The sequence below is a fragment of the Staurois parvus genome, unplaced genomic scaffold (assembly GCF_062004578.1).
Source record: "Staurois parvus isolate SC_StPar_1 unplaced genomic scaffold, SC_StPar_1.0 ptg000154l, whole genome shotgun sequence".
NCBI classification, from domain to species: Eukaryota; Metazoa; Chordata; class Amphibia; order Anura; family Ranidae; genus Staurois; species Staurois parvus.
The window spans coordinates 10,633,546-10,645,170 of record NW_028317950.1 but is presented as its reverse complement, the minus strand read 5'-3'; the positions used below and the strand labels follow the sequence as shown (position 1 = coordinate 10,645,170).

Here is an 11,625-nt window from a genome sequence, read left to right as displayed (position 1 = left end):
TTGCGATTGCAAACACTTCAGTTTTATTGGCATAACATCAGGGTTATTATACTGTAGTCTTTAGGCAAACACACCCTCAGACCTTCCAATCAAATACATGTACATTATTTTACCTTAACTCAACAATTATTTGTATGAGGTTTGCATTTTCACTCTTCTGCTTTATCTATCATACCATATCTCCTCTAAAGCCCAGACCATGGCTATAATCTGACCCAACACCCAGACCATGGCTCTAATCTGACCTAACACCCAAGTTGTGGTTAAAACTTTTCAGAAGTCAGAGTAAACCTTATCTGCTTTTTTGTACGGTTTGCAAAAACACTCATTTCTACATGAAGCTGACATAGACAGTTTTGTTAGTGTGCACATATCTCATATACAGTCAGGTCCATAAATATTGGGACATCAACACAATTCTAACATTTTTGGCTCTATACACCACCACAATGGATTTGAAATGAAACAAACAAGATGTGCTTTAACTGCAGACTGTCAGCTTTAATTTGAGGGTATTTACATCCAAATCAGGTGAACGGTGTAGGAATTACAACAGTTTGCATATGTGCCTCCCACTTATTAAGGAACCAAAAGTAATGGGACAGAATAATAATCATAAATCAAACTTTCACTTTTTAATACTTGGTTGCAAATCCTTTGCAGTCAATTACAGCCGGAAGTCTGGAACGCATAGACATCACCAGACGCTGGGTTTCATCCCTGGTGATGCTCTGCCAGGCCTCTACTGCAACTGTCTTCAGTTCCTGCTTGTTCTTGGGGCATTTTCCCTTCAGTTTTGTCTTCAGCAAGTGAAATGCATGCTCAATCAGATTCAGGTCAGGTGATTGACTTAGCCATTGCATAATATTCCACTTCTTTCCCTTAAAAAACTCTTTGGTTGCTTTTGCAGTATGCTTTGGGTCATTGTCCATCTGCACTGTGAAGCGGCGTCCAATGAGTTCTGAAGCATTTGGCTGAATATGAGCAGATAATATTGGCCGAAACACTTCAGAATTCATCCTGCTGCTTTTGTCAGCAGTCACATCATCAATAAATACAAGAGAAGCAGTTCCATTGGCAGCCATACATGCCCACGCCATGACACTACCACCACCATGCTTCACTGATGAGGTGGTATGCTTAGGATCATGAGCAGTTCCTTTCCTTCTCCATACTCTCTCTTCCCATCACTCTGGTACAAGTTGATCTTGGTCTCATCTGTCCATAGGATGTTGTTCCAGAACTTTGAAGGCTTTTTTAGATGTCGTTTGGCAAACTCTAATCTGGCCTTCCTGTTTTTGAGGCTCACCAATGGTTTACATCTTGTGGTGAACCCTCTGTATTCACTCTGGTGAAGTCTTCTCTTGATTATTGACTTTGACACACATACACCTACCTCCTGGAGAGTGTTCTTGATCTGGCCAACTGTTGTGAAGGGTGTTTTCTTCACCAGGGAAAGAATTCTTCGGTCATCCACCACAGTTGTTTTCCGTGGTCTTCCGGGTCTTTTGGTGTTGCTGAGCTCACCGATGCATTCCTTCTTTTTAAGAATGTTCCAAACAGTTGTTTTGGCCACGCCTAATGTTTTTGCTATCTCTCTGATGGGTTTGTTTTGTTTTTTCAGCCTAATGATGGCTTGCTTCACTGATAGTGACAGCTCTTTGGATCTCATCTTGAGAGTTGACAGCAACAGATTCCAAATGCAAATAGCACACTTGAAATGAACTCTGGACCTTGTATCTGCTCATTGTAATTGGGATAATGAGGAAATAACACACACCTGGCCATGGAACGGCTGAGAAGCCAATTGTCCCATTACTTTTGGTCCCTTAATAAGTGGGAGGCACATATGCAAACTGTTGTAATTCCTACACCGTTCACCTGATTTGGATGTAAATACCCTCAAATTAAAGCTGACAGTCTGCAGTTAAAGCACATCTTGTTTGTTTCATTTCAAATCCATTGTGGTGGTGTATAGAGCCAAAAATGTTAGAATTGTGTCGATGTCCCAATATTTATGGACCTGACTGTATGTATATTAAACTAGCATCTTGTATTAGTGTATACAAAATGGATTCAGTTATATTCCATTTAATCCTTTCAGTCCCCTCTTTTATCACATAGTGATAACACTTTATTGACTTACTCTCCCTATCGTCTCAATCCCATGCATTTCCTCATATTGTTGAAGCAAAAACATTTCCTCCCTTTCCTTCTCATTAATTCTCATTTTGATACACATGATCATTCGGTATAACAGATATCCCATAAAAATCAATAAGAAAAACATAATCATGAGGGAGATCAATTTTCTAAAGCTGCTGAATATGTTCCTAAACCAGGAACCATCTCCTATGCCCTTAAAGGGATTCCACCCATCCTCAGCTATAGCTCTAGCTTCAGCCTGGAGATCCTCCACCTTTACCCTATGCTTATTAATCATTTCATAGTAATCTGGTATTTCAGCGGTTGTATTGTGTACCCAGGTACAGCACTTATAATCAGTGGTGGATTCACAAAGCCCAGTCAGTGCTGCACCAATTTGTTCTACCTTCATCTCATTAATAAGCACTTGTTTTCTTAAGGCCCGTAATTCTACGTTAATAAGACTTATTTCAGCTTGTGTTTCATTTATTATTTGATCCATAATAAGTGAGTAGTTATTAAGTCTCCTCATTAATTCTATTCCCCATCCAGTCCATGTAGGAAACCATGACCAAGCCTGGTCTTCTACCTTGAACAAATCTCTCTTATATCTATGTTTCAGAGGATACCAGGGATGATTACTGGCCAATAGGGCATCACTATGTTCTCCTCCTATAACATCCATCACTGGTACCAAAGTGGCCAAATAGCACCAACCCTCCTGATCCCGGGGAATCCATGGGTAACAAACTTTCCCACAGCACACCTGGACTCCCTGAGTAAAAGCTACTGATTGGCTTTTCCATCCTTTGCTTACATTGGAGTCAGGGTAACCCACTAGGGCTAAATTAATAAAAACTCGTCCTAATCCGTAATGTTTCGGGTGATCTTTTTGGTCAATTATTTTTTTAATATAATTCTCCCATTCTCCCTCAGTTGTATTTATTTGTATAAAATGACCACCTGTAGGTTCCTTCCCAGTAATATTTCATTCAGATTTACTGCAAAACTCTTCCCCTTCTCTCGACCCCTTACCCAGATGAAAACACCATTTGGGTTTCATAACAACCCCCAATACCTCAAATTTAGGTTGGGTGGTAACATTAGTTAATAGAATACTCAGGTTACCCTCAAACATAGTTGTGACATTTAGGGGTACTGCATATATGGGTATGCTCATAGTTTCAGGGTGGAGCATGCTACAAACCCAACAACTTTTAAACCCTGAGAATTTAGCATACTTATATTTAAACTTCAGTAATGACATATTTTCAGTTGTAGACCTCTTCTGTCTTTTTACAGGTATGGTACACCCAAAATTAGCAACCACTTTGCTTCCCTTCTGAACATGTAACAGTAAACTTTCATTCCATGTACAAGTTAGTGCCTGACTACACTCATCCATAATGCAACATGTAAAGTTATGTGTAGTACTAATGTCTATTTTACATTGACAGGTATCAGATGGGTATATGTTTGGTTAGCTCCTTGTACCATATGTGATTCAGATGGGCTATTCCATATTAATGTAGTACATGACTTATTCTCATCCGGTTGTGATGAGGTACAATCCCCCACCCATCCTGAACTCCCAGAGGGTTTTTGAACCACTGGCCCCTTTCTATCATATGGATTCTCCAATAGAAACCAGAGTGGGACGATGATAATAGTCACTATTGATAAGATAATAATCAGGTTCATCCAGTCCTCATGGGGATCCAATAGGTTGGGTAGCAAAGTTCTTGGCTCCTTCTTCTGTTGGTTGATCAGCTTGATTGTGTCTCTCATCTTGGGAAATCCTTTTTACTCTTGATGCATGGATCCAGGTGCCTGATCCTTCAGTAAGAACAGCTGTACGTGTAATGGCCACGATCACTGTAGGTTCTCCAAACCGGGGTCTCACCCTTGGATCCAGTCTTCGGATCACCACTTGATCACCTACCTCGAAGGGGTGGGTTGGTTGATCTGCAGGTAAAGGAAAAGAGGCGGCAACATCACAATATTCCCTATTCAGCTTTTCACACAATGCTTTTACATATTCTGCCTGTATCACCTCTAAATCTCCTTTCTGCCACAGAGGGGGTTGCTGGCTAGTCCAAGGGGTAGGGAATGGTCTGCCCATTAGTATCTCAAAGGGAGACAACTTACTCCGTTTATGAGGTGTCATCCTTATTTCAGCTAGTATAGCAGGTAATACAGCTGGCCAATTCTTCAGAGTCCCTCCCGTGGCTTTCACTAATTTATCCTTAATTGTTCTATTCATTCTTTCCACTACTCCAGAACTCTGAGGGTGACTGATAAGGAATATGGAGCTTCCATTGAATACTCAAAGCCTTTGAGACTCCCTGAGTCACTGCTGCAGTAAAAGCTGGTCCCTGATCGCTTTCTATGAACAAAGGACAACCCCATCTAGGGATGATTTCCTTACACAAAACCTTGAACACTGTCTCTGCTGTTTCATTCCTACATGGGAAAGCTTCCGGCCAACCTGAAAATCTGTCTACTACCACCAACAGCTTATCTCCTTCTTTTGATTTAGGGAGATGTGTAAAATCTATCTGTAGATGTGTGAATGGTGCCTCAGGGGGTGTTAAATGTTCATGTTTCCCATGCTGGCCATGCCCAGGGTTGTTTTGTAAACAAGTAAGGCACCTTCCCAATGTTTCCTCCACCAAATCATGGAGAAACCATACGCAAAATTGTTTGCGCATTTCTTTCTCCACTAACTGTTTTCCCTTATGACCTACACCATGAAAATTTTAAATGAATAATACAGCAGCTGCCTGTGGAAGTCCTACAATCCCCTCTTTTGACATAAGACCATGTTTGTCTTGTGTCAAACCTCTGCTAGCCCAAAAATCAACTTCACTCTCAGAGGCTTGTGCCTGCAGTGTACCTAAAAGCTCATTTGACAGTAGGGATGGAGTGGACAACATTACCATAGATAGATCTGCTCGATTATGCAGTTGCCCTGCAGTTTTTGCAGCTGCATCTGCCATAGAATTGCCTTTTGTGACTGGGTCTTTGGCATTAGTATGTGCCCGCACTTTAATGACCGCTATCCTTCTTGGAAGTTGGAGTGCAGCAAGCAAATCCTGGATCAAAGAATGATGGGATATTGACTTGCCATCGGCCGTAGTGAAACCACGGCGTTGCCAAATACGGCCAAAATCATGTACAACCCCAAAGAAATATTTAGAATCTGTGTATATGTTAACATCTCGATCTTGATAAAGAGTGCAAGCTCGTGTTAGGGCCACTAATTCAGCTGCTTGTGCACTGGGATAGGGGATGGAACCTGTTTCAATAATAAGAGGTGGTTCTACTACTGCATAGCCTGTGATGTATGTAGCATCACTAGGGCGTGTACAAGATCCATCGACAAACACATCAGGGGCTCCAGGAATCGGAGTCTCCAACATATCTAGTCGCGGAGAAGTGTCAGCTTGGATAACATCCAGGCAATTGTGTTCCTCCTGCAATTCTGGTGACCTTGTGTTGTGAAGATTAAGCAGGGAGGACAATAAAAGAGATGGTCCTGATGTAGATGGGCTGTATTTCACTGTGAGATTATTGGTGGATGTCAAAATTACTTCACATCCCGCCAGGCGTTGTGCTGACACGTGTTGAGTGTTAATGTTTTTCAGTACATGTAGGACATGATGATATGTATGTAATATCAATGGGTTCCCCAAAACTATGATAGATGCCATTTCCACAGCCAAGGCACACACAGACAAAGCTTGGAGACACCCCGGCATGCCCTGGACCGGGATGGGCATTGTTTTTGATAAATATGCTACCGGCCTCATGGCACCTCCGTGCTCTTGAACTAGTACTGCAGCCATGGTTTTACATGCAGATTGACAATACAAATGAAAAGATTTAGTATAATCCGGTAACCCTAATGCGGGAGACGAGACCAGTGCTGTCTTCAAATATTCAAATGCCTGCACCAATGGCAGCGTCCATTCAATACGGTCTGGCTGATCTTTCAGTGTCACTTGACATAATACATTGTCATAATAAGAACAGTCAGGAATCCACTGTCTACAATAGTTTACCATACCTAGGAAGGATTGCATCTGAACCTTAGTTTCTGGTTTTGGTTGTTGACATATTGCTGCCACTCTCCTTGGGCTCAGCCCCCTCTGGCCCTCAGACAATACAAATCCTAGGTACTCAACTTGTGGTGCCACAAACTGCATCTTTTTGCGGGAGACTTTCTGTCCCTGATCAGCCAGAAACCGTAACAATGATAATGAATCAGCCTGACACGCCTTCTCGCTCACAGAACTAAGCAGTAAGTCATCCACGTATTGGATAAGTACTGAACCATGGGTGGGTACCCAATCATTGAGCATGGATCTACTGGCCATGGTATATGCTGCCGGCGAGTCTACATAGCCCTGAGGGAGACGGGTCCAGGTTAGCCTCTCCCCTTGAAAACAAAACGTAAACAATACCTGTGTCTCCGGGTCAACTGGGACACTAAAAAATGCATTTGACAGATCAATTACTGTAAAATGTGTGGCGTTGGCAGGTATAGCATTTACCAAAGTTGTTATATCTGGGACTACAGGGGCAATAGGAATGACCAGATCGTTAATCGCCCTGAGATCTTGTACTAATCTCCACTCACCATTGGGCTTTTTTACCGGATTAATGGGAGTATTGTAGGGGGATACTACCAGCTTCAGTATTCCCCTCTTTTTAAAATCCTCCACAATAGGTTTAAGTCCGTCTATTTTTTCTTTGGACAGTGGGTATTGTTTATGATAAACAGGGTTCCTGGTTTTAAGGGTGGCTTTATACGGTGTGCAGTCAATGAGGCCTGCATCCGTTGTGTTCTTAGTCCATAGGTTTTCAGGGAGCTTATTTAAATCATGATCCATAGCTGGACAGATTAGGAAAGGTGTGTCCAATTGCATACCTTCCTCTGTGATAGACATCACGACTTTAAGGTCAGCTAACAAATCTCGGCCCAATAGGGACACAGGACAATGCGGGAGCACATGAAATTTATGATACCAGACCTGTCCATCTTTTGCTCGTACCGGGAGGGGAGGTGTAATGCAAGTGGGGGTTTCCTTGGATTAGGGCATCTCTGTACTATAGCATCCAGCTCTTTGGGATCTATTGCCTTTAAAATCAGCTGCTCCCCAATCATCATGAATGGAAAGGCTGAATTCATCATATCTAGCTCAGCTGTCTCATCTTTAACTTCCGCCTTGTTACTTTCTGCTGACCTAAGAATTCTATCACTCTTTTCTACCTTCTTTATCTTCCTCTTTACTTTCCCTTTACCCCTCTCAATATCCCTTTGACTACCACTCCCAGTTTCCCCATCTGAGCTAGATTCTTCTGACTCCCCTGTATATATCTGGGAAGCAGCAATAAGAACCTCTTCATCTTCATCTACTTGTTTTACCTGTGGGAGTGCTGGGTATAATGGGGCTGCATGTGGAGCTGTAGGGGCAGGACGTGCCTCGCTGTGTTTGTATGGCAGTGGTGGTGTGAAATCATTTGCTACAATTAGAGTCTTATAGCCTGGTGCATACTTCAACCAATTCTTACCCCCTTCATACATATAATTCTTGTCCCAATCTGGATTTCCAGTCCCCCAGATACCTACCTGAGGCTGTTCATGCAAACACATTCCTCTAATCATATCCATACACATAGTGTCATTTCCCCCTTCACAAGGAAAACTAGCTCCACCCAGTCTTTTTGACCATCCTACTAAATTATCCACCCAGGGATTAACATAATAAATATCATAAGGGGATACCCTTGCTACATATTCTTTACAAATTTCATTTAAGGTAGATGTGTTCTTTCCCCTCAGCTTTCTAGTTTTTCTAAACAACTTAATCAAATTTTGTGGCGGCACATGACGAGGTCCTTCCTCCTTACCTGAGGAATTACCCATAGCAGTAAATTAGTAAACTAACAAACAAGACAAAAAAACAACAATAACACACTTTTTACAAATTATACAAAGTGCTGTGCCAGGTGTGTCCTGGTATTATTCCCCGAGCCGAGAATCCCTTAGTCTCGCTCCTAAAACTCCAACCACCAAATTTCCCTGAAGTTCAGAATAATTACCTCGGTAAAGAAAGCATTAAAAAATAAAACTCTCACTTACCTTGGCAATTATCCCACTTTCTGACACCACTGAAAGTAAGTAGGTGGTCTTTTTCCTGTTCCTTGGGGGCCCCCGCAAGATACCAACGGTCACACCTGGACACAGCTACGAGATCTCGGAAAGTGAATGCACTCAAATCACCTCAGTTGCGATTGCAAACACTTCAGTTTTATTGGCATAACATCAGGGTTATTATACTGTAGTCTTTAGGCAAACACACCCTCAGACCTTCCAATCAAATACATGTACATTATTTTACCTTAACTCAACAATTATTTGTATGAGGTTTGCATTTTCACTCTTCTGCTTTATCTATCATGCCATATCTCCTCTAAAGCCCAGACCATGGCTATAATCTGACCCAACACCCAGACCATGGCTCTAATCTGACCTAACACCCAAGTTGTGGTTAAAACTTTTCAGAAGTCAGAGTAAACCTTATCTGCTTTTTTGTACGGTTTGCAAAAACACTCATTTCTACATGAAGCTGACATAGACAGTTTTGTTAGTGTGCACATATCTCATATATGTATATTAAACTAGCATCTTGTATTAGTGTATACAAAATGGATTCAGTTATATTCCATTTAATCCTTTCAATGACCATTCATGAAGGGCAGCATTACTCACGCATGCGCAGTGGGTACCCGGCTGTGAAGCCGCAAGCTGTCACAGCCGGATGCCCACACTCCTGGAATACAGGATGGCCAGTGAAACGGGCTGCAGTGGACACACCAGGGACCAAGGGACAGGTAAGTGGCTGTTTTTTAAAAGTCAGCAGCTACAGTTTTTGTAGCTGCTGACTTTTATTTTTTGATTAGCTTTAAAGTGGAGTTCCACTCAACCTGACTATGAAGACCTCTCATTACATGTTCTAGAACAAACGTGGTGGTGCATACTCACAGAGCCACTAGAGCATTTGTGTAGAGTGACATCTATCTGCTTGATCCTGCCTTCAGGTGTCCCTCCCATCTTGTCTGTGTTCCCATTGCAGGCTCATATTGTGTAGAGCAGCTGTTGTCTTCTACTGAGCATGCTCATATTTCAGCTCCCTTCTGAGCTCTTCATTTTAAATACAGAAATGTTGGCTTTCTGAAAAGTATGTCAACATACAGTATAGTATGCACGCAATACTTGGTTGGGGCTCCTTTTGCATGAATTACTGCATCAATGAGTCGTAGCATGGAGGCCATCAGCCTGTGGCACTGCTGAGGAGTTATGGAAGCCCAGGTTGCTTTCATAGCGGCCTTCAGCTCTCCTGCATTGTTGTGTCTGGTGTCTCTCATCTTCCTCTTGACAATACCCCATAGATTCTCTATGGGGTTTAAGTCAGGCAAGTTTGCTAGCCAGTCAAGCAGAGTGATACCATGATCATTCAACCAGGTATTGATACTTTTGGCAGTGTGGATAGATGCCAAGTCCTGCTGGAAAATGAAATCTGCATCTCCAAAAAGCTGGTCAGCAGAGGGAAGCATGAAGTGCTCTAGAATTTCCTGGTAGACGGCTTTGGACTTGATAAAGCACAGTAGACTAACACCATCAGATGACATGGCTCCCAAAATCACTGACTGTGAAAATTTCACATTGGACCTCATGCAACTTTGATTCTGTGCCTCTCCACTCTTCCTCCAGACTCTGGGACCTTGATTTAGGATGAAAGTCATTTTTGCATTTCATTTGGAAAAGAGGACTTTGGACCACTGAGGAACATTCCAGTCCTTTTTCTCCTTAGCCCAGGTAAGATATTTCTGACGTTGTCTCTGGTTCAGGAGTAGCTTGACACAAGGAATGCAACAGTTGTAGCCCATGTCCTGGATACATCTGTATGTGGTGGCTCTTGAAGCACTGACACCAGCCATAGTCCACTTGAATCTCCCCAAAATTCTTAAATGGCCTTTGCTTCACAATCCTCTCAAGGCTGCGGTTATCCCTGTTGCTTGTGCACCTTTTCCTACCACACTTTTTCCTTCCACTTAACTTTCCATTAATATGCTTGGATACAGCACTCTATGAACATCCAGCTTCTTTAGCAATGACCTTTTGTGACTTACCCTCCGAGTGGAGGGTGTCAATGACGGTCTTCTGGACAACTGTCAAGTCAGCAGTCTTCCCCATGATTGTGTAACCAAGTGTTTCTCAACCTTTTTTCAGCCAGAGCACCCTTTATAATTATGGACAGTCCTGAGGCACCCTTTAAAATCACAGACAGTCTGGAGGCACCCCATTGTAAAATAGGGTGCCTCAAGACTATCCATAATTTTAAAAGGGCACCCCATTCTACAACGTGAAAAATTATTTAAATAGTTTTATATAACGCAGCAACATTCACACACGTAGGACATCCAACTTTAGAGGGGATTTATTCTTCCAAAGCAAATACACTTTTGCACACTGGTACTGAGTAGGGTTCCATTGTTTCCCTACTCCCTCAGTTTTTATCCATCACTGAGCTAATGTGACCCCAGCACTGATGGAGAGGGGCAGGGGAGGGTCAAAGTAAGATACTGTAGAGGCAGCTGACATGCTCCTTATCAAATGATGATGTAATTGGTTGTCAGGACGCTGGCAGCAAGAAGGACGTAGTGGTGCATGATGGAAACCTGTGGTTTTGTGTAACTAAAAGGCAGGCTTGTTCCACCCAACTTGTATACAAGTTTTGGGCAATTTTTAGACTTTTTGCCAAGGCACCCCTGAAGAAACCTCAAGTCACCCCAGGGTATGTAAACAGAGATTGCACCATGTATGTGAGGTATCACCACGAACGTTAGATCAACGGCAGTAATTCTAGCACTAGCGCTTCTGTGTAAATCTAAAGTGGTGGTCTGTAAAGGCTTTTAAAGCGTCACTTATCAATATGAAAAATGTACATAGTTTGTCGCCGTTGCATGGGCATGTGCAATTTTAAAGCATGTCAGGTTTGGTATCTATTTATTAATCGTAACATCATCTTTTATATTTTATCAAACAATTGGGCAATATATTGTGCTTTTACGATTCCAAAAAAGTGTATTTTTTCCAAAAAATTAGTGTTTGAAAAATCGCCGTGCAAATACTGTGTGAAATAAAAAAAATTGCAACACCCACCGTTGTATTCTCTAGGGCCTTTTCTTTAAAAAAAATAAATAATGGTTGGGGGTTCAAAGTAATTTTCTAACAATTTTCATATAAACAAAAAGTGTCAGAAAAGGCTTTTTGTCAAGTGGTTAGAAGAGTGGGTGATGTGTGGCATAAGCATCTAATGTTGGCCCTCAAATGCCAGGATAGTAGAAGCAACCCCCCAAATCACCCCTTTTTGGAAAGCAGACAATCCAAGGTATTTTCTGTACTCACCA

The 11,625-nt window shown here is 42.1% G+C and overlaps 1 long non-coding RNA gene across 1 annotated transcript; it reads right to left on the bottom strand.

The window, feature by feature from the left end:
* On the bottom strand, positions 1–8,886 carry LOC149463498 (uncharacterized). The gene is made up of 2 exons (XR_016312411.1): positions 8,294–8,886; positions 1–4,110 (listed from the first exon to the last, which is right to left on the bottom strand). It is a non-coding gene; the product is annotated as an uncharacterized LOC149463498 (long non-coding RNA).
* Positions 8,887–11,625: the final 2,739 nt, after the last annotated feature.